Here is a 24,970-nt window from a genome sequence, read left to right as displayed (position 1 = left end):
GAAATATTTTTTTTAATCTTTTTTTATTTTTATTTTTTACAAATATTTAAATGGATTTAAAAAATGTTTAAAAAAAGAAAAAAAAATTACACCATTCGGTAGAAAAAATTGATAGAATTGTCTGTTGGTGTAGTATCACCCATTACATACTTTGGATGTGTGATACCCCGTATATTAGTGTATTTTAACTAAATGATTATTTTAATTAATTTAAATATTAGTTCTCTTATTTTAAAATTTATTGGATTTCTCGTTGGTTTATTTTATGATTTTTTTTAAGTTGTGAAAATTATTTTGTTATGCTTTATTAATATTAATTATTGTTTTGCATTTAAATTTCTCTTAATTTAAATTAGTTTGTGGGTTTTAAAATTATTGTCTTGTTAGATTTAATTATTTTATTTTACTTAGTCACTGTGTTTAAATTAATTTTATTTAAACTATTGTTTTGAAATAATTTTTGCTGGAATTTTGTGACCCAAGTTGTGAGGATTAGACCTCATTCATTTCTCTCCATTTTTTCTTTTTCCTCTTGATTTTTCTTTTTCCTCTTTTTCTTTTTTCTTTTTCTTTCTTTTCTTCCGGAACCGCTGCTTTCCCGGCGACGGCCCCTCCCTCTCTCTCCCCGTGTGTTTTTCTCCTCTCCACCCAGCCACAGCCGCGCGCCGCCATGACAGTCACTGCCCAGCCCATTCGCTTCCCCATCAACCGGCGACCACCAACCTCCGATCTCAACCCCTAACTCGCCGCCATTCTCCTCCACGAGCAGCTTAAGGCCGCGACCTTCTCTTCGCTCGCGCGCTGCCACCGCGCCACGTCTGGCCACCATTTCTTAACCACTTCATTCTCAACCTCCTAGCTACCCAATGCACCTATCCTTGGCTCCGATCTGTCACCGGTGAAGCTCATCTATCTCCATCTCCGATTTGAGCATTTTAGCCTTCAACTGCCGCCCACACCGCCACCCACGGCCAACAACCACCACCACTAGCTTCACCGACATCCTTAAGTCCTACCCTAGCAATCTCGGGTCTTGGTTTGTCACCATTCAAAAATGAGTTTTTGAGAACCACGGCCACTGTGCATTTGGCACTGTTTTGTTGTTGCGTTGCCGCTTCTAACACCTCTGTGAATTTTCAAAAATTATATTATAACATTGTAAGTATTTTTTCAAATAATTTTTGAGATTTAAATATATTTCTACACTAACTCATATTTACTGTTAATTGGTTGGTTGTGCCGAACTGAGTCGAGGAGTAAGGAGGTCGGTTGGATTGGATGATAGAGTTGTTTGTGTGATTGGTTTATGCTATGAAATTTGTTGGCTGTTTCGGGTTTAAATATTGGTTTTTTGAGTTTGACGTTGGTCATGGTGGATATTGGTGATTTTTAGGAAGTGATGATATATTTTGAGATTATGAGGGCTTTAAGTTTTGAGAAATTAAAATATGTTATTTTATAAGCTTAGGCTTAAATATCGAAATCCGTGATTTATTGAAATCTTACGAAAATTATGTGATTATTTTTATAGGTGACGATTTATAATCGACTCGACATTTTTTAGAAAAATTATGAAAAGCTAAGTTGTCCAGGTAAGCAGGGTTCATATACTAGTTTTGCATAAAAAAAAATGAAATGAGGTTGACTTTGAAAATATGCATGTTTGTTTGAAAAGAAATATGAAACGACCTCAAATGTTTGTTCTGCATATGCATAAATTCTATATAAGAGAATGTATTTTCTGTCATGACTAGAGTAGACATGAGCTAATTTTGTGCATTATGTTTCTGAACTATGCAAAAGGAGCGAATATGAAAATATAAAAGTTTTTGCTATGAATAAATGAAGATGTTTTGGATTTGAAATAATCTGAAGCTATTCAGTATTTTGTTTTGATATGATGTGTCATCTGAAAACCTTGGCATGAAGTTCTGATTCTATATTTGAATGTGATCTAGTTCCGATGATGTTCCGTTTTGTTTCTGTTAAGACCCAGCCATGGGTATAATGGTGATTTATAACCCTACCACGGGGGTGAAACATGGAATACGGCCCAGCCACGGGTATAATGATGGTTTATAACCTACCACTGGGGTGAAACATAGAATACGGCCCAACCACGGGTATAATGGTGGTTTATAACCCTACTACGGGGGTGAAATATGGTATACAGCCCAACCACGGGTATAATGGTGGTTTATAACCCTACCACGGGGGTTAAACATGGTATTTGTCCCGATGTGATGCTATGAGATAATATGAATATAATGTTTCAGTTTGGATATGTCAAAGGACTTTCTTTTTTAGAACAAGTTTGTTTTTTTGAAAATTTCGCTCTGATGTTTTGTAACAAGTTTTGCTTATACATTCTGAAAGAAAATATGTTGTTTCTGTATTCTGAAAGTAAATGTCTTGTTCTGCATACCGAACTTTATAAATGCTAATGTTTACATGCTAGTATATGCTCTCTGCTTACTGAGTTGTTGATAACTCACCTATTATCTCCATAATATTTTTCAAATATTTTGATGGTTCAACTGAGGATCAAGATTTTGAGGCTTTGGGTGAGATGATTGAAGTATAGTGGCTTGAATCAAATTTTCTATATGATATTGGGAATTTGGAGTCTATTTTTATATTGTTGAAAGGTGAGTTAAAAGTGTTAGGAAGTAACTCTCCGACCTGTGCGGGACCGGGGCGTTACAGAACGTCTCTCTTTCCTCTTTTTTTTTTTTTATGGGCTCTTTCCTGTTGTTGGAAACTGTTTCGTTCTTGCGATTCTTTGTCTCGTTTATTTTCGTAAATAAGATGAGATAGATTGAGATAAAAGTTAAAAATAAAAAAAAATATTATTAGAATATATTTTTTAATATTATTTTTATTTTGGGATTTGAAAATTGTGAATTTTTTATTTTATTTTGTATAAGAATTTGAGAAAGTTGCAATGATTAGATTAGATGAGTTGAGAAGTTTCCTGAAAACAAACGAGGCCTCGTCACGTTTGGTTTTTCATACACAATATTAAATTTTCCTCATTAGTTTGGAAGGGTTTTGTCACGTTTGGTTTACTTGATTTTGCCCAAAAAAAATTGAGAAATTTCTTAGATATAATATTAATAAGTTTTGTTAAAGGAGAGAATTTTGTAGTGTTGAAAATCGAGCCGGTCGGTTCTATTTTTGCCTAAAATTGATCGACAGGTGATTCTACGTAGGGAAGACTGGCCGACACCAACCGATGTAGAAGGGGAAACCAGCCGAACACATTCCAAATCAATAAATAATATGAAAAATAATTATCAAACATTAAAAAAAAAAAAAACACGTAAAAATCATGCTTGTTGCAAATTAAAACGCAAAAAGAAAAAGAAAAAAAAAAGGCTAGATCACAGATTCACAAATGAAAATGTAAAAATTGACAACTTCAAAAAACGATAGGCACCAGTTGAAAGGAGGAAATTTGAAGGAGAAGAAGGAAGTTGGAACTCAGAGATATGAGAGAAGTTTGGGAGGGAAGAGATGAGAGAGCTCGAGGAGATGAGGGACAGGAGAGCTTTGAGAGATGAGAGACGTGCGGGGGTTTAACGAGCGACGTGAACTCTGTAAATGAGGAGGGGATTGACGGGTTGTAGGGTTGTACGTGAGTGAACTGAAGAAGAATTCGCAAGAAGAAGAGGGAGGGGAAGGTGCTCCATGCGGGGTTATTAAACCTTAGATCGAAACGATGTTGTTTCATATAATTGTTTTCTAAACTTTTGGTGTAAAACAACAACATCGTTATATGCATGATTAATTTAAATATATATTATCTGTCGTTTTCGTGGTTTGAAACATGTTCAAACCAAGATTGAACCAGCCTACGTCGATTTTAACATTTTCATGCTGCTGGCTGACCAGTTCTTTGTCAATTTTGGCCAGTTTCGATCTCCGACGGCTGATTTGCGTCGATGATGACCAGGTTGGTCGGTTTATGTATACCATAGAATTTGGAAGCCAAAAAACCTAAACTCATGTCGGAGGCATTTTTGGAAGAAACACCATAAATTTTGAATAGTGATTTACAATTTATATACAATTTTAAATATAATAATATCTTTTTATTAGATTTAAACCCATCAAATCAAAAGTAAAAGTTAGAATAAAATTTAAAATAATATTATTTTATTACATAATTGTAAACAAGTTGTTATTAAGTATTAATTTTATCATTTCTCAATTTTGAAAGCTGTTTTGCCGAAAATGCTTGCAGAAATCAAAAGGGACTTTTCAAATGAAAATACCTTTAGATCTGCCTTTTTCCCCTCTTACAGAAAAAAATAATAAAGTATGCCGAAAATGCGATGCTGCTAATTATAATCGGAACTCATTTTCTTCTATTTCAGTGATTTACTATATATTTTTTAATTTTTTGTTTCCGTTGGTGTCGAGAGAAATAGATGGGACAGAGAGAGAAAAAAGTACTAAAATAAGATTTGGAGAGTGAACAATACATCTTCAAATTTATAAAGGGTTTTGTTACTCATCATCTCAACACACCACACACCACACTTATTTTAATTTCTATTTTTTTATATTTTTCTTAAACTTAGTGAATTCTTCTACTCATCATCCATATATCACACATTTGGTAAAATTAAAAAAATAAAAAAAAATATGATGAGTCATGTGTGTGGATGATGAATATATTTTTTCTTATACAAATATGTAGATGCATAATCCAATACTTGTGCTAACCTCTCAAAAAAAACATAATCATTATTTTTTAAATTCAAATAAAATTTGATAAAAAATAATATTGATCCTAAAAGATTTAAAAACTTCTTAAAATCTTTTTAAAATATGAAAATCTTCTTCTAATCCCATATAAAATTCTTGGGTCCTCTTGAAAGTATGAAAAAAATGGATCCAAAAAATATTTCTTATAAATTGAAGGAATATAAAATAAAATTACGTCTATAATGTAGTTTCTTATAATTATAAACAATAAAGTATAATATATATATACATATACATATACATATACATATACACTTAGGCATAAATGCAAGCATTGTCGTCATTGCATAGATCAATTTGGCTCCCCAGAATAGAATTTCTAGTTGCGCCGCTGAGTAGACACCTTCATGCTATGGTCATCTAGATGCTTGTGTGATTACCATAACGTCCCTCGTCATCTGATATGCGTTTATTGGAGATTGGACCCTCGTAAATTTTTCCATCCATTGGTATTAACAGAAAGAGTAGTACATTGACCAACAAGAGATTGTAACGTGGCAAGTTGATTTTTTTATAAAATAATTTTAATTAAATGTTTTTTAAATAATTATATTTATATAATAAAAAATTAGTTTTTCAATTTTTAAAAACTTTTTAAAAAAACAAAATAAAAACGAGATTGCTCTTGGCGGTTGGTGGCACCAGCTACCATGCGGTGGCTCAATTTGGCTACCGATATCCACCACAGGGCTGGCCTAAATTGGGTGGTTAGGACTAGTTTGGGAAGTAGATGAATACTCTACTATTATTTATTACTTATTATTTTATTATTATTATTTATTATTATTTATTAATATTTTATCATTATTTTTTTATTATTTTTTCTATTATTTATAAAATATTTGAGATTATCTTACTATCTAAACGGAATCTAATTCTCTTATAAATCAAGCAGTAGTATGCTCCTCCTAGAGTTTTTCATACATAATATGACATTTTCTTCATTGGTTTGAAAGGGGTTTCGACACGTTTGGTTTGCTTGATTTTGATAATAATAAAAAAAAATAGAGAACATTTGAGAAAGTTTTTAGATGTAATATTTAATAAGTTTTATAAAATGAGAGAAAAAAATAGAATAATTGTTTTTTTAAATCAATTCTATATTAAAGTTTGTGAAAATAAATAATAAAATTGAAAATTTATTTAAATATATATTTTTTTGTGTTGATTTTATGTATAGATAATAATTAGATAATGTATAAATAAAGTATTTAAATTGAATATTTTTCAAATTTAAAGATATTTAAATTGATTTCGATTAATATTTTAAAAAAATAAAAATTTGAAAAAGCCTTTTTGTATGTGGGTCTTAACTGATGGGCTACTGACGGTGACAAACGTCATATTTTCAAAATGCCATGATAGCATCAAGAAAGAGGCAAATACATCATTGTATTTTTATCTTTTCCGTAATAAGCGTATCTTGATTTTTCTAATTCCAACCCATTTCACGAGGGTTGTGGTCCGTGCGTGGAAAGCGCCGGCCTTGACTAGCTGGTTTCTTTTCGTAGATGATAGAGTTGGGAAAAAATGACGAGGCTATCCAATAAATGAAAGTGTTAAGTTTTGTTTGGAAATTAAACTCATTTTAATTTATTATTATAATTTTTTTTTAATTAACATAAAATATAATAAATAATTTAAAATTTTTAAATTTTAATATAAAATATAATAAATAATTTAATTTTTTTTTAATTTCAAAATAATAATAATAATAATAATAATATTCTAATAATATTTTATCAACTCAATTTAACATCCAAACGCACATTTAATAAAAGTACTGATACAACCAACAAACTCAACATCATCCAAAGCGAGTCAAAGTCTACTAACATTTTCCACGAGTGAGGTTAGGTACTTCTTCTTCCTCTCTCTTCCCTTGTTCACATTGCCTCAAGTTTGAACCTTTCCGAGCAAACTTTGCGGATGCGAGATTTCTTGAATTTTCCTTAAGGTTAGGTTTGATTGAAAAATATTCTCAATCTGTCTCATCTCATCTCATTTTATCATTATAATTTTTATAAATTTTCGCTTAAAATATAATAAACAATTCGACTTTTTTAAATTCTAAAATAATAATAATATTAAAAAATAATATTTTATTTAATTTTGTACTTTCATCTCAACTCACTATCCAAACCTAACCTAAATTAACGTTTGAACCTCCCACCATTTATTGTGTTTTTTTCTCATCTTTCCCGACTTTTCATCTAGGGGTAAACATTCAGACCGGATTTTTTTTCGTCCGAAACCCAAAAATTCGGACAATTACTCACCCGAATCTGATATCTTAGATCCGGCTATTAATCCAATTAATCCATACCCTGATTTTTTTTTTCATTATTTTAGAGCTATTAAATTCCAACAAAAACTTTACCTGCGTTGAGAGAAAATAAACAAAAATGTTAAAAATTAAGTCTCGTTTCCTTCTAATTTTCTATAAAGCTTTCTCCCTTGCCAAGACAGCTACTCAAAACTCAACCAGGCTCTCTCTCTCTCTCTCTCTCACCAAAGGCTCGTTCAAGTACTCTTGTTAATCAACCAACGGTGCCATCTGAGCCAACTCATGCCAATCGACCCCTACAAAACCAAGCCTTCAACCCCGAGCAACCGCTGCAAAATTCACATGGTAAAGTTTTTGTTTGAATTTAATTGTTTCAAGTTGCATTTTGGTAGTGAAGTATTCTCAAGTATTCTATGAATAGTAGTGAAAAAATAATGAAAAAAAAATGATAAAATATTGAATAACAGTGAAATGTATGTGAAAAGTAATAAAAAAATAATAGGGATGGAAAGTTCCAAGCCTACATAATCGTATCATCTCAGCAACGATGTTGGATTAAACTTGCAATTATTGGTCAACGAATTCCCTTTCCATTGAAAATTAGCAGATGTTACAATCTTTGAATTTTCGTTGACTTGAAGTTTGAAAATTAGCAAATGTTACCACCAAGTGTGTTTCTTCTTATCTTTCTCAAATTTTCATCTATTTATTAGGTCTATGTTGAGATCTGAGTTCAGACCAGAGCCAGAAGCAAAGGAACTCAACCTCATGCAATGAAGAAAACAACTCTAATATTTATCCATTTCTCTTTCTACATCTGTACCTTTTTCCACTTTCTTAGCCATGCAAACTCCCAGCTCAGTGCTCAAGAACAAGGAATCCTACTAAACCTGAAAATACTCTGGGGAAACCCAGAATCTCTCAAACATTGGATATCAACAAACTCTTCCTCCCACTGTTCTTGGCTTGAGATCACTTGCTCCAATGGCTCAATCATTGGATTATCCTTCCGAGATTATAACATCAACGGAACACTCTCACCCTTCATTTGCAACCTCAAGAACCCACAACATTTGATGTTTATAATAACAGTTTCCACTCAACGGAGTTCCCGAGAGCTCTCTACAACTGTTCCAAACTGGAAATTCTTGACCTCTCATAGAACTACTTTTATGGTGCAATCCCCGATGACATTCACTGCATGTCTCGACTTCGAGAGCTCAGCCTCGGAGGCAACAACTTCGATGGTAACATCTCAGCATCTATCGGGCGGTTGACAGAACTGAGAAACCTCACGCTTATCTATTGCCTGTTTACTGGTTCTCTCCCGCTAGAAATTGGAAACTTGTCTAATCTTGAGGAACTACGATTGGCCGGTAATTCTAAGATAGTGACAACATTGCCTTCAGAGTTTGGAAAGTTGAAGAAACTGAAGTATTTATGGATGGCCGAGACAAATTTGATCGGGGAAATCCCAAACACGATTGGAGAAATGGCAGCTTTGGAGTATTTGGATTTGTCACGAAATAACTTGACCGGGAAGATCCCTGATAGTTTGTTTAAGCCAAAGAATCTAAAGATTGTTTTCCTTCACAAAAAAAAATTGTTCGGGGAGGTTCCTCGGGTGGTTGAGGCTTTGAACCTCGATGTCATCAATCTCTCGGCAAATAATTTGACAGGGACGATTCCCAATGATTTTGGAAAGCTCAAAAATTTGACGGGTCTTGCTTTATTTTTCAATCAACTACTGGAAAAATCCCAGATAGCATTGGTCGTCTTCCGAAGCTAATAAATCTCAAATTATTTAACAATAATTTTTCAGGGACTTTGCCTCCAGAATTTGGGAGGTATTCTATGTTGGAAGAGTTTCAGGTTTCAACAAACCGGCTTACAGGCCAATTGCCAGAACACTTGTGTGACAACGGGAAGTTGGTGGGACTGGTAGCTTACGAAAACCAGCTCATTGGAGAGTTGCCCAAGTCGCTTGGAAATTGCAGCAGTTTGGAATTAGTCAGGATAGCCAAAAATGGGATTTCTGGGAATATTCCAAGTGGTCTTTGGTATTCATCGAATCTGAAAACATTGATGCTAAGTGATAATTCTTTTATAGGCAAGCTTCCTGAGAGATTGGGATGGAATCTTTCACGATTGGAGATGAATAACAACAGGTTTTCGGGTAAAATTCCACAGGGAGTGTCTTATTGGAGGAGTTTGTTGGTTCTCATGGCTAGTAATAACCACTTCAACGGCATGATTCCTCGAGATCTTTCTCGTTTGACAATTATTTTGCTTGATCGAAACCAACTTTCGGGCTCCCTTCCATCAAATATTAATTCATGGAAATTGCTGAATACCCTAAACCTCAGCCGAAATGCAATCTCTGGACAAATTCCAGAGGAACTTGGTTCCTTACCAGGCCTTACTCAATTGGACTTGTCAGAAAACCATTGTCTGGCCTAATTCCATCAAAACTTGGCCTCTTGAAGCCCAATTTACTCAATCTATCTTCAAATCATCTAATTGGAAGCATCCCAAGTGAATTCGAGAATGATGCATATGCCTACAGCTTCTTGAACAATCCCGATCTTTGTGCTAGTAGACCATCTCGATCCCTTAACCTCAAGAACAGCAGTTCGCGCCGCCAAAAGTCAAGCAAAACTTCTTACAAATTAATTGCTTGGATCATAGGTTTGGTGGTAGCAGTTCTTCTTGGTTTATTTATTTCATTCTTTGTGATCGGAAATTACAAAAAAAGAAAGCATGGATGGCATTTGACATGGAAGCTCATTTCCTTCCAGAAGCTAAATTTCACAGAATCAGACATTTTGTCAGGATTGACAGAAAATAACCAAATTGGTTCTGGTGGATCAGGTCAAGTATATCGTGTTGTTGTTCATCATTCAGGTGATATTGTTGCTGTGAAGAAGATTTGGAATAACAAAAAACTAGAAGAAAAGCTTGAAAAGGAATTTCTGGCAGAAGTCAAAATACTTAGTTCAATTCGACATGCCAACATAGTGAAGTTGCTCTGCTGTATATCCAATGATAATTCAAAATTTCTTGTCTACAAGTATATGGATAACCGTAGCCTAGATCGCTGGCTGCATAAGAAAAGTATAGCAACAACCTTTTCAAGTTCAGTCAGTCATGTTGTCTTGGATTGGCCTAAGAGGTTGCATATAGCAGTTGGAGCTGCCCAAGGGCTCTCCTATATGCACCATGACTGCTCACTACCCATTGTTCATCGAGATGTGAAGTCAAGCAACATCCTTTTAGATCTCAATTTCAATGCACAAATAGCTGATTTTGGTCTAGCAAAGATGTTGGTCAAGGAAGGAGAACCGGCTACAATGTCAGCCGTGACTGGCTCTTTTGGCTACATAGCTCCAGGTGTGTGACAATATAGATTTCCAAGTTCCTTCTATTGATTATGTTTTCCTCTTTTTCCATCACCAAAAGTTTGGCTTAGCTTTTGTTGTTGAATTGAAATGCAGAGTATGCTCACACGACAAGAATTAATGAGAAGATCGATGTTTATAGCTTTGGGGTTATCCTTCTAGAACTGACAATTGGAAGGAAAGCCAATGATGGTGATGAACACACATCCCTAGCCGAATGGGCATTACGACACATTCAAGATGGAAAACCAATAGGCGATGCCTTGGATGAGGAGGTCAAGGAACCCTATCACTTGAATGAAATGTGTCATGTTTTCAAACTTGGACTACATTGTACTGGCACACAGCCTTCTACCAAGCCATCCATGAAAACGGCTCTTAAGGTTTTGCTCCAACGCAGCCAACCAGTCATAAACGGAGAGAAGAATGCAGCATTTGAAATGTTTTTCCCTTCCTAAGGAATTCAAAGCCAAATGAGGATGTTGAGCATTGTTCAAGAGAAATAAAAGAAAAGACCCTTTATAGTTACTAAAAAGAATTCAATGGTGAAGTTATTACCTTTATGACTGTGTTTGGTAAGTAAACTAGTCTCGGGCCTCAAACTACTTCACTACTATTTACTACTATTTACAAACACTTCACTACTAGTCGCAAATTATTTACTACTTTTTCACAACTATTCACTAATTTTTCATTTGAAAGTAGTAGTTGAGATTTCAAGAACTCAAAGGTATTGTATAGGATAGCATATTGTATGATAATGTTAAATTAGCCAAACGTGAGACACAAATAGTTCAACTTTCATAGTGATAGAACATGTATCATAAGGTGTTAATCTAAGTACACCAAAGTGGTCTTCCATAGTGTTTGAGACATTGTACCACAATCTCCATGTTGCATTTATAAGAATAATAAATCAAATTTAGAACACTTCAAGGACTTCTCTCTAATTTCCACTGCTTATTTTTGTTCAAAAGTACTTGTCAAAAAACATCTCCCCCGAAGTATACTATTCTTAACTTCTATCTAATGTCCACATGAATGGAAGAGTTGTTATAGTTTGGTTTAACTTTTCCATCGACTATTCCATTCCATTCTAGAAAATGAAGATGACAAGGGAGGAAAATGCTACTTGATATTCCAAGTCTTTTTAGAGAAAGTTGATTGGAAAATTTGCATGGGAAACGAACATTCTTTCATCTAAAGTGCCTCCCAAGTCTACACAACTTTTGAATAGAGATCTTTTCCATAAACGAGGGCTGACAATTGTATCTTCTTACAAAGATGGTAGAGATGTTGATATTATCATTAATTTGCGAGAACTACTACATCTAAAAAGGAATTACACAAAAACAATCTCACAAACTGACGTGTCTTTATCTGATCCGTTAGATCTACTTTATAATAAAAGTAACTTTACAATCTAACAAATCACATCAAGTCACGTTAGTTTGTGAGATTGTTTTTGTATAATCATTTTGTAGTTAGAGTATTTCCCTTAATTTACACGTTGAAAATACTGAAAATATTGCGAGTTTTTTACTATAAAAATCTTGTAAACTGAGTTGGAAGTTCACGTTGCCGCATTATCAATATTATAATAAATAGAGTTTTAACTATTTCTGGAAACTTGAATCATACAACAATTAGTCAGCTATTGTATTTGCACTTGCATACTAAATTACCCTGTTTCACTATACTTCTCGTTTCACACCCCAGTTTTGAAAATTATTTTTATTGTAATTATTTACACCCTTCAAGCCTTTTTTACGATCTGCTTCACTATATTTTTAATGGGTAATTTTTTAAATCCTTTCAAGCCCTTATAATACACAAAGGGTACACATTGGAATCTACATTTAATTAAAATGACAAATACCCAAGGTATTTTTTCATGATTCCTCTACCCCAAGGTATTGGGAATGAGAGGCAGCAAGGAGGGCTGCTCCAGAGCTAGAGCCCTCATTGGATTGCTCAATGGAGACGTTCTCAGCAACTTCCTCTCCCAATAACTCCTTGAGTGTACTCTACAAACATGTCCTAATTCTCTCCATCCCTGATCATGTCTCTACCCAATTTCTTGAGGATACCAAAGATCCCAGCAGAGGATAGGCGGGCCCCACGTGGGGCAACAATGTCACAAAGCTCCACAATGACTTTTCTCATTTTCAGGGAGGTATTAGATATCTAACAAAGAAAAAATTAAAGTATAAGAAAACCCATTGAATTAGGAAAAGATCTGTGTTTTTATTAAAATTTTCACCAAAAGACTTCCTCTTTGGAAAAAGCATCACACAAAATGACTCCTTTGTACACATCTAGTTGTGCCTGGAATGCGCCTTTTACAATTTTTAATGAAATTCTTATTACTTATCCAAAAAGAGAAAAATGAAATTGATTTCTAAGGTTGGATAATGTAAATAAGATTTCATCCAACAATTTGCTCCCAACCACTCTCAGATCTGAAGACTTGTCATGATGCATTGCAGACATGTATGGAGTCCTGCATATTTCACACATCAACAATGTAAAATCTCTAAAAGTTGTTGCCCAACACAACCTACGTCATGCAAATGCAAAGAAATCTTAGGCTAGCAGCAAAACTTACACAAACTACACCACAACAATTCAATTTACAAGGGATACGAGTTAAACAAATAAACGTGGCATGAGATCGATTATAAAACTAAGTTGATATTGACAAGAATACGGGGACTAAATTAGAGGATTGTTGGGGAAATCAACACATCGGAAGGAATAAAAGCAGTAATAAAAGAGCACACTCATGTACTCAGTGACACCAAGAATTTAACGTGGTTCAGCAACTGCCTACATCCACCAAAAAGAACTTCACTAATAAATAATGGAACACAAGAAAATATTATAGAAGAGAAGGATCATACTCCACTCAACTCAACTCTTTTCTTTTCTCTCAGAGCTCTCCGGGCTCTCTCTCTTTTCTCTTCCTCCTTGGGTGTGTCTGAAGCTCTCACATGGAGCTTCAATTTATAGGCGCCTGATGTATCGCCTACCTATATGAATGCATTTATTTGCATTCAATATGTAACTACATTTGCAATTACTTGTTGAGCACTGAGCAGCAGTCCATATTGACTGCTTGCTTGGCATGGATTTCAACAATTCTCCCCCTCCATGCCCATTTACCTATATGCTATCCATCCCAGCTATGTCTCTGTATAGCTCAAGCTGCTCACTTGTAACCATCTTCGTCAACATGTCTACTGGATTCTCTTTCGTATGTATCTTCACAAGCTTCAACAGTTGTTGTTCCATCGCTTCGCGTATCCAATGATAGCAGATGTCAATATGCTTGGTGCGGGAGTGGTACATTGAATTCTTGCTCAAGTCTAGAGCACTTTGACTATCACAATGTACCATGTAGTCGTTCTTGGAGAAAACGCTTCATCCACAACATCTCTTTCCCAGCTTCCGTTGAGGGAATGTACTCTGCCTTTGTTGTAGAAAAAGCAACACACTTCTGCAATTTGGACTGCCAAGAGACAGCTCCTCCTGCAAAGGTGAAGAGAAATCCCGAAGTAGATTTCCTGCTATCCAGATCTCCTGCCATATCTGAATATGTATAGCCTTCCAAAACTGGTTTAGCTCTCCCAAAACACAAGCACATCTTCGATGTACCTTTCAGGTACCTGAGAATCCACTTTACTACTTCCCAATGATACTTTCTTGGATTTGAAAGGAATTTGCTCACCATGCCTACAGCATGAGCAATATCTGGTCTAGTACAAACCATTACATACATCAGGCTTCCTACTACTGAAGAGTAGGGGACTGCTTCCATTTCTTCAATCTCTTTCTTTGAAGAAGGACACGAGCTCTTGCTCAACTTGAAGTGGTTAGCAAGTGGAGTATTGACTGGCTTAGCATCTCCTATGTTGAGACTTCTGATGACCCGTTTAACATATTTTTGTTGTGATAGCCACACCCTTTTGGCTATCCTATCATGAACAATGTTCATGCCCAAGATTTGCTGTTTTGGGCATAAATCCTTCATGTCAAAGGACTTGGATAGTTCCTTCTTTAGTTTGTTAATCATGGACCTATCATCACCAACAATTAACATATCATTAATGTAAAGGAGTATGACAAACTTGTCATCCTGGAAACTTCGAATATAGACACACTAATCTACAACAAGTCTCTTGTAAACATGACTCATCATGAATGAGTCGAATTTCTTGTACCATTGCCTTGGCACTTGCTTGAGGCCATAAAGACTCTTCTTTAGCTTGCAGACTAAGTGATCTTTACCTAGAGCTTCAAACCCTTTTGGTTGCTCTATATAGATTTCCTCCTCCAAATCTCCATGGAGAAAGGCTATCTTCACATCCATCTGTTTGAGTTCCAAATTCAAGCTGACTACCAATCCGAGTATGACTCAGATTGACATCATTTTCACCACAGGAGAAAATATCTCGTCAAAGTCGATTCCCTTCTTCTACTGGAATTCTTTGACAACCAGTCTGGCCTTGTGCTTTAGCAGCTTTCATTGGTCATCTTTCTTCAGCTTGAACACCCATTTGTTCTTTAGGGCTTTCTTTCCTTCAAGAAGTTTTACTAACTCATAGGTCTGATTTTTCTGCAAAGAACTCATCTCTTCTTGCATTGCCTGCACCCATAGGCTTCTATCAATATGAGTCTGAACTTACTGGAAGCTCTCTAGCTCCCCCTCATCAGTAAGCAGAATATAGTCTAATTCTAGATATCTCATCGACGGAATCAGTAGGCAGCCTTTTGCTGATCTTCTTGGTTGAGCTTCATCAACCAAAGGAGGTTCATCACCATCTAACCCTTGTGGTGGTACACCAGCTTCTGGTGGAGAGGGTTCTTGCTCCCCCTACTCGACACCCTGAGCTTCTTCCACTTCTGGTTCTCGATCCTGCATATCCTCATTATCTGTGGTAACTATAATGGTGCAGGATTCGGAGTATAGGAACTAAGCTTTCTTGAGGAAGCTTCATTTTCTATGTTCTGGTTTTCATGGAACACAACGTATCTACTTCTGACAATTCTCTTTGTTACTGGATCCCATAACTTGTATCCGAATTCTTCATCTCTATATCCAACAAAGATACATGGAGTTGACTTGACATTGAGCTTCTGTCTCAGCTTCTTGGATACATGTGCAAAGGCTTTGCACCCAAACACTCTTAGGTGAGAGTAAGAAACATCTTTTTTCCAGACCAAACCTTCTCAGGAACTTCAAATTCTAGTGGTGCAGAAGGTGATATGTTGATCAAGTAACGGGCACCACGAACAGCTTCACCCCAGAATAGCTTTGGTAACTTGGCCATACTAAGCATGCATCTTGTTCTTGCAATGATGGTCCAATTCTTTCTTTCAGCTACACCATTGTGTTGAGGGGTATATGGGACCGTCTTCTCATGTCGAATACCACGATCAGCGCAGTATGCAACGAACTTTTTGCAAATATATTCTCCTCCATTATCCATTCGCAAGCACTTCAACTTCTTTTCGGTCTCTCTTTCCACTAGGGTGTGGAAATTCTTGAAGTGCTCGAAGACCTGATCCTTTGATTTCAAAACATATACCCAAACCTTTCGTGAAGCATCATCAATGAATGTCACGAAATATCTGTTACCTCCCAATGACTCTTCTTCTATGGGACCACATACATCAGAGTGTACCAGACTCAACATCTCTAATCTTCTCTTCGTAGAGGAATTAAACAAGACTCTGCGTTGTTTGCCAAACAAAAAGTACTCACAAGGGTTTAACGTTGTTCCTTTGGCAACTTTGATGAGTGCCTTCTTCACAAGCGTATCCAACTTTTTCTCACTCATGTGTTCGAGTCTCTTGTGCCACAGATTCGGTGATGCCTCGTCTTCCGCTGCATTGAGGCTATCAGAACTAATTTTCACATGGGTCTTGTACAACGTACCGCAAATATGTCATTGGGTGACAACCATGGCACCTTGTGACAGCTTCCAAGTGCCATTGTTGAAATAGTTGTCATAGCCCTGTCAATCAAGGGTTGTTCCCGAAATCAGGTTATGCTGAAGGTCAGGAATGTGTCAAACATCTTTCAACACCATGGTGCAACCAACGTTGGTTTTTATCTACACTTCGCCAACTCCCACAATCTTCGAGGAACTGGCGTTCTCCATCCTTACCGTACCAAAGTCTCATGCTTTGTACGTAGTGATAAATTCACTATGGGAAGTGGCGTGGTATGATGCTACTGTGTCTACCACCCATTCAACATCGTGGCTTGCAACGTGCAGACACGTCTCATCACTAGTGGAGAGTATTACCACATCTCCTGAAAGAGTGACAAGAGTTTCACCATCTTCTTTCTTCAACTTACTGTTTTGACTTTGCTCCCTTAAAAACTTGCGACAGTGTTTCCTCATGTGGCCTTCTTTGCCACAATGGTAACACTTCATGTTACCCGTCTACTGGTTCCTGCTACTGCTGGACCTTCCACGTGGCTGAGACTTCCCTCTGTTTCTGCCTCCACTTCTCCCTCTATCATTTCCTTTGAGGCCTTTCTCTACTCTCGGTGAGAAGCGCGTGAGATTGATTCATGCTAGTCTCCTTTCATCTGGCCTCTTTATTTAATAGGGCATCTTTAACCATCGTCATGGTAAGTTTGCCATTTGGAGTAGAGTTACTTAGGGAGACCAGCAGCATCTCCCAACTATCTGGTAATGAACTGAAAAGTAACAGGGCTTGTTCTTCATCGCCAAGATTCAATTTGACGAACCTGAGCTGGTTAACTAGGTTTTGAAACTCGCTAGTGTGCTCGACAACAGAGGCGTCGCTCTTCAACATCAAGTTAACAAGCCGTCTCATCAAGAGGGCCTTGTTTCGAGAAGTCTTAGCTTGATACATATCCTCCAACTTTTTCCAGAGGTTATATGCATCTGTCTCCTGGGCCACGTGGTGAAAGACACTATGGTCAATCCATTGCCTGATCTGACCGATAGTCTTCTTGTGCATCTTTTTCCACACTTAATCCGTAACTTCATCTGGCTTCTTCCCTTCATCTTCCAAGGGATCATTAGATAAATCTTTACAGTTCAAGAGATCCTCCATCCGAGGTCTCCAAAGACTATAGTTTGAGGCAGTCCGTTTTATCATGATGCCTGATGCTGAATCCTACATGGATTTAGACTGATTCTAAATACAAAATGCAAGCACAAGATCTTCAAGGTGGCATATCACAAAACAGACAGCACCGTTGTGTCCGGAACGCGTGATTTTGCTAGAAACGAGTCTTGTTTCGTCAAAATCAGACTTAGATAGCACAAGGAATGAGTGAAAGAACCAAAACAGGAACTCTGTCGCACGTGGCACAACAAACAACGCGTAGGCGCGTGTTCTTCACGCGCAGAAACCTCACTGGCGTGCGTGGAACGCGTGGGCACATGTACATCACGTGCCTACTAAAGTCAAGGGAGCATGTACTTCACACACAAGGACTTCTCTGGAGCGCATGGGGTCACGCACAGTCCTCTCCTGGGCGCGTGTGACACGTGTCGAGAGTGGACTTCACTCTCCGATATTCAGGAGGTGTGTGGGAGGGCATGCGTCGTCCATTCGGCCTCTGGTTTTCACCGCTTTTATTGTCTCAATGAGACAAACACAGTGGTATGCTCAAATTTTGAAACTAAGTAACGCACTAAAAATGAATTTTCTGTAAAAAAAAACTCTTCTCAACAATTGCTCTGATACCACTTATTGGGAAAATCAACACAGCGGAATGAATAAAAGCGGTAATAAAAGAGCACACTCATGTACTCAGTGACACCAAGAATTTAACGTGATTCGGCAATTGCCTGCATCCACAAAAAAGAGTTTCATTAATAAATAGAGAAACACAAGAAAATATTATAGAGGAGGAGGATCACACTTCACTCGATTCAACTCTCTTCTTTTCTCTCAAAACTCTCCAGACTCTCTCTTTTTTCTTCTTCCTTGGGTGTGTCTGAAACTCTCGCATGGAGCTTTATAGTCGCTCGATGTATCGCCTACCTGTATGAATGCATTTATTTGCATTCAATATGTAACTGCATTTGCAGTTACTTGTTGAGCGCTGAGCAGCAATCCATATTGACTGCTCGCTTGGCATGGATTTCAACAAGGATTGTATGTACGTAGCATAACTCTTATGATTGGATAGGCTCAGGGTCACTAAAACATAGTCCAAGAATTTATGTGGCATGAGATCGATTATAAAACTAAGGTTAACATCCTATCTCAAATGTTAGGTTAATCCGAGTCAAGTCTTTGTTTTTTCCTCTTCAAATCAGCTCGAGTCAAGTCCAGAAAAATTATCCTAATTTCAACAGCAATAAATGTTTCCCACTCTTTCCATTAAATTATGAGAAAAGTAGACACGCCGACATTTTGTATCGATATTTTGTACATAATTTTTATTTTATTTTTCTTACTTGATGATTAAGGAAGGATTTTTTTAATAATTTTTTATGTTTTATTTTTAAAAATATTTAAATAGATTTAAAAAATATTTGAAAAACAAATTACACCATTCGGCGGAAACAATCGGTAGAACTGTCTGTCTGTGGGAATAGCATCACCCATTACATGCTTTGGACGTCTCTCTTTCCTGTTGTTGGTCGTTGGGAACTATTTCGTTCTTGCGATTCTTTAAGAGTCTTTATGAATAAACAAATAGGCTGCAGATTAGGTTTTTCATACATAATATTACATTTTCCTCATTAGTTTGGAAGGGTTTTGTCACGTTTGGTTTCCTTGATTTACACGAAAAAACTGAGAATATTTGAGAAATTTCTTAGATATAATATTAATAAGTTTTGTTAAAGGAGAGAGAATTTTGTAGGACTGAAAATTGAGCCGGTCGATTTGAGTTTTGCCCAAAACTAAAACTGATCGACCAATGATTTTACATAGGAAAGACTGGCCGAAACTAACTGATGTTAAGGCGAAAGTGGCCAAAACAGTTTGGGCTCCCTCCTTTGGGCTTTTTTGGTCCAATTAAAGATCCTTTTGGACTAGTTGTTTTCAAATCCTAATTTGTCAAGTTTTTAAAACTCATTTTCAATGGTCAAGCTTCATTTTAATTTTAATCTCATTTATAATATTAGCCTTAGGTTAAAAAAAATTAATTAGCGATAGTAAAATAGTACTGCAATGATGGTGTAAGTACTAAGTATATACTACTATACTAATTACTAGATAACTGAAAAAAATAAAAACTCCACTAGATGTTTAATACACATTACAAATAAAAACAAATTGTCCTAAGCAACAATGCAACTAAAAAATATAAGATAAATAAATTGCAACAATTATTGATCTTTTCATCTTCAATCTTCAATTTTCAATGGTTGTGACGTCTAATTGTGATCCCAAATCTATATAGAAACATTAATAAGATTAAAACATCAAATCTTAGTGAATCTGAATGATGAAAAATACTAAAATTAATTTTTAAAAGCAAATGAATATTGAATAATCAAAACATTACCAGATTCTACCTCTTCATTATATTTATGGATTACAAGATGCTAAAACAGTGTTTGCACTGTTTGGGTCTCTCTCAAATCATCTCCCAAGTTAATGGTTGGTTCATCCGAATCAACATCAATTGGAGTTTACGCAAATCCATCTAACATTTTAAAATTGGAATACATAATTAAACACAAAAAATAAAAATAAAAAGCAAAAGAATAAACATAAACACAATTACACACCAGCTAGTTTGCAACATGGAAAACATCATAAATCTAAAACTCTAATCTAGATTTTAGCTCGCTCATCTTTCAAAAATTTATTTCAAAATAATTTTACAACACGTACAATTTCCAATTAGATATTTCTTGCATTCTTGGATCATTGTTCACGGTCTCAAGAATTTGATCCAAAATTTTTAAAATCCCTGTACATACAAAGATAAATAATTTAGACATCAAATAATATGAAAAATAATTATCAAACATGAAGAAAACACCAAAACCAATCTTGTTACAAATTAAAACGCAAAAAGAAAAAGAAAAGAGGCTAGATCAGATATTCACAAATCATTATGTGAAAATTGACAACCTCAAAAAATGATAGTCACCAGTGAAAAGGAGAAAACTAAGGGAGGAAGAGGGAAGTTGAAACTCGGAGAGATGAGAGAAGTTTAGGAGGGGAGAAATGAGAGAGCCTAGGGAGATGAGGGACAAGAGAGATCAAAGAGATGTGAGATGTGCGGGCATTTAACGAGTGACGTGAATGCCGTGAATGAGCAGGGGAGTGGCAGGCTACAAGGCTATGCGTGAGTGAACTGAAGAAGAATCCGGAAGAAGAAGAGGGAGGGGAGGGGGCGGGAATATTAAACCTTAAATTGAAACGATGCCATTTCATATAATTGTTTTCTAAAATTTTTGGTGTAAAATGACACCGTCATTTTATGCATGAATAATTTAAATATATATTATTGGCTAGTTCTGTGGTTTGAACTAGGTTCAAATTGGGATCAAACCGGCCGATGTCGGTTTTAATATGTTCCTACTACTAGCCGTTCAATTCTCTCCCCATTTTGGCCAGTTCCAGATTCTGGCAGCCAATTTGTGTTGGTGACGGTTGGCTTAACCGGTTTATGTATACCCTAGAATTTTGAATGCTTCTTTTTATATTAGCTTTGTATTAGAATTTGTAAAAGGAAAAATTCTAAAAAACAGTCCTGGGTGCGTTAGTCCCGAGGTGCACCTAAGGTGGCTCTGACTGTTAGGGTGAAGTCAAAAAGTCTGAACTCATGTCAAGAATATTTTTGGAAGCCAAAAAACCTAAACTCATGTCACAGGTGTTTTTGGAAGAAACATCAGAAATTTTGAAGATTAGTAATTCACAATTTATATACAACTTTAAATATAATAATATTTTTTGTTAGATTCAAACCCATCAAATCAAAATAAAAATAAAAATATCTTTAGATGCCTTTTATTTCAGTGATTTATTAGATATTTTTAAATTTTTTGTTGTATGGAAACTTGAGCATTTGTTGTGTTCCTTTCAGAAGTGGACGAAATTTGCAATGTTGGAAGATCTTCACGTAGTGGCATGAGTTTTCATTTCCTTCTAGATTGCAAAAGAGACAAAAACATGAGACATTTGCCTGGTTTTTGGACTCTATACTTACTGGGTTAGTTTTATTTTAGAATAAATCTTAGCATCAGCCTACTGTTTCGAATCAGTCGAGATACACCTTACGTGGAAAGTAATTTGTTTTTCAATTCTATTACGGGTAGTCATTCTCGCTCACCCTTCGTGTACCCCCTGCTAACTTGGAGGGTAATGTCGTCAATTTGAGTTACTTTAAGGATTCCAGACTCTAGAGGCCTTCGTCTTTCCCGCTCAACATGAACCAAGAAGGCAGATACACGATACCCAGGCCCCTCTCATCTTCACCTTGGCATGGCTCTGCACTGGCACATCTCCGCCACTATTACGTCTGGGCAGGACTCTTGCCACCGGCATGTCTAGGCACCTCGAATTTGGGTTTCGCAGTCATCAAAATGAGGCAAACAAATGATAATCCCTCAAAGATGAAATAATTTTGTTTTTTAAGATACTGGTTTTAAAAGATGAAAAAAGATAATGTAATGTATACTAGTATTTGGTGGATGTTGAATTCATGACTTAACCCCCCTACATTCTTATGTGCATTCCATTTACCCATTGCAGAAACAACCATCCATTTCCATATCATTTCCTTGTTACAACACAGGAGGGCGGAGAGCAGATCTGTAACCATCCCCATACCCAAGCATCCTAATCAACCTAAATTAAATTATAAAATCACACAGAAAGGAGAGATATTGAAATATATATATATACATATACCTCAGGGGAAAAACTTTGGAAGCTTCGACTTTTGTCGCCGGACGAAGGAGGGCAGATGGAGTGGATTCAGTGAGAATTGCTTTCTAGCATCTCCATTCACGAATGAATTGAGGATGAGGGGGGAACTACGGGCTTCAACTTCGACGAGGGGGGAATTTCAGGAACGAGCTTCAACACACCATTTCAAGAAGTTTTTAATTTCGTCTTTCAACTTTCACCAATCTGCACCGTTTCATTTAATATCCTTACATGTCATCAGGAGTGCGCAAGGGGTGCACCAACTTGATTATGTTTAGATTTTTCCTTTGTTATTCCCTCCTCACTATCGCACATTCCTGTCTCACCAATTTGAAATTGTTTGAGCCCTGTCGCCATCCTTTTCCTCCGCCCCCACCACTACCCCCCACCCCTCCCCCTGCCCGCCGCGTCGCCCATTCTCTGCAAAGTTGCCCCATCGCCGTCGACCCTCCCTCTGTCTAGCACCCCCTCCATTCCTTTACATTTCTCCCAAAATGTAAATCAGCAATCTGCAATTGAAAGAATCCAAGCGTACAAACATGGCTCGTACCAAATGGGGTTTCTGTGTTTGAGCAGGTGACTCAAAGCTACTACTTTCTACTAAGAGAGGTAGAGGGAGCGCTCTCATTCTTCTCTTCTATTATTACCATTTCTGGGTCTTACAAGAATATACGGCTCGTGACTTTGTACCATTACTTTCTTTGTTGTTTCTATGTTTCACTACTCCGACGTGTGGCTCGTGTTGGCGTGACGCTTCTGTGCTTTAATCTGAGTTCTATTTTCTTTCTTGTTTGTCTATCTAATTGTTGTTCTTTATCAAATGGGTTCTATGTATTTTTCCCCTGAAATTTTGGTTGACGTTTGTGGAAATCTTGTGCCTTTTGTTTTCTTGAAATACCGATCATCATCATATTCTTATGGGTTCGAATTGATACATGGATATTTCTAACAAAATTTGGTCATTATTCTCTCGTTTTAATTCTCGCTTTACTGATGTTCGTGTGGATTATATACGAAATTAAGAAATGGGCTTGATTGCATCATGGTGAATTTAATTTCTTCAACTATACAAAAAGGATTTTGTTGTATTCTATATCATCTTCATCTGCATCACTGGTATCATCAAGAGTAGTAGTAACTATCTAGCCATCACTAAAGATAGCCATCTCTAAATTGATTGGCATTCTAGAATGAAAATGGTAACCTTCTAGAACCAGGCAGCTTTGCCTCTAAATTGATTGGCATTCTAGAATGAAAATGGTAACCTTCTAGAACCAGGCAGCTTTGCCTTGAAAGCTAACTAGCACTGTACACTTATGCTGCATATGGAAATTGTTTCTCTATTTGGATGCTTTTTGTATGGGTATCCTCATAAACTTCAAAATCTAAGAAAATACAAGCTAGTGAACCTTTTGGTGAAGAGAGTTCGTGGCCCAGTCAAAATGTTGATGATGGCATGGACTAGAAAACAAAAATAGAAAGGAGTGACTTGCGGTTCTTGCTTGCCTAAATGATACTACTATTTATTGAATTTTACTATTATAGTTCAAAAGAAGTGAAAATAGAAATAGCTGTTAGAATGGAAGCCAAGAAGTATTTGAAATAAACTTCTAGATACAGGCGGCTTTGCCTTGAAAGCTAACCCCCACCCCCCGTGCCTAGTGTACACCTGTACACTATTAGGGAAATAAAAAGATGATAAATTCATTGCAACATGTGCTTTAGGTTTGTCTCTTTATTGTATCAGGTGCTTTAGGTTCTAAAGTATGACATATTTCTATGCATTTTCTTAACATAATGTCCATTCAATTACAGCGTTGCTTTCTCTTTGTCTATGGTCCTAGGGTTGCATGGGATTTCACCCTGACATATATAGCATTGCTTTCTCTTGTAATCTTAGAGCTCTTTTATATCAGATATCACAATTGACGATGTGAAGGAGGCTGCATTTGAACTCATTTCAAGTGTAAGAATCTCTGAAGTAGCTTTTACTGGTTTTTAATTTGCATCCATTATAATTTTATCTGTCATTCTTATTGCAGGGTCCTGTGCCCATTCACTCTAATCTCTATGTTCCTTGCTGGATATCTAGATTTGTGTGAAAGACTCATCTTAAATGGGAGTTTAAATGAGGAAACTCACGTTCAGTTTGCTTTTAGTTGCTAGTATTGGTAGAACAGACACAATTTGATTATGGGGTTGCTGGCAATGGCAAGAGTTCTTTGAAGTTTTGACCACCAGCAGACTGAAAGGTGCAGTGACACGGGGGATATCGTTCAGAAGCATACAAGAAAGATCACTTGTTGAGACGCGAGTATGAAGTTCGGAAAAAGGAAAATAAAGTAAGAGAGAGAGGCAAATCTTTAGAAGCGAAATCGAAAATTATTGTGTTTGTATTGAGTTGTATCAATTGTAATAGTTTTTGCATGGTTTGAATAAATTGTAACATGTAAATAACTGGATAGCTTCTACTTTCTATATAAAAAATGTACAGCCCACTATGTAATGGTACCTACCCTTAAATAGTAGTGCCAGCCAGTCCTCAGTAATAGAGCTGTTGTTGATTTATTTATGTACTTCTGGTTTGAGTTTGACGAAACAATAGAAACATTGGAATATT

The 24,970-nt window shown here is 36.3% G+C and overlaps 1 pseudogene; it reads left to right on the top strand.

Moving 5' to 3' along the window:
- The first annotated feature begins 7,819 nt into the window (after positions 1–7,819).
- LOC109020025 lies at positions 7,820–10,916 on the top strand (annotated as a pseudogene).
- Positions 10,917–24,970: the final 14,054 nt, after the last annotated feature.

Source organism: Juglans regia, chromosome 10, assembly GCF_001411555.2.
Source record: "Juglans regia cultivar Chandler chromosome 10, Walnut 2.0, whole genome shotgun sequence".
NCBI lineage: Eukaryota > Viridiplantae > Streptophyta > Magnoliopsida > Fagales > Juglandaceae > Juglans > Juglans regia.
Note: the sequence above shows the minus strand (reverse complement) of the source record. Positions and strands in the feature narration are given on the sequence as shown.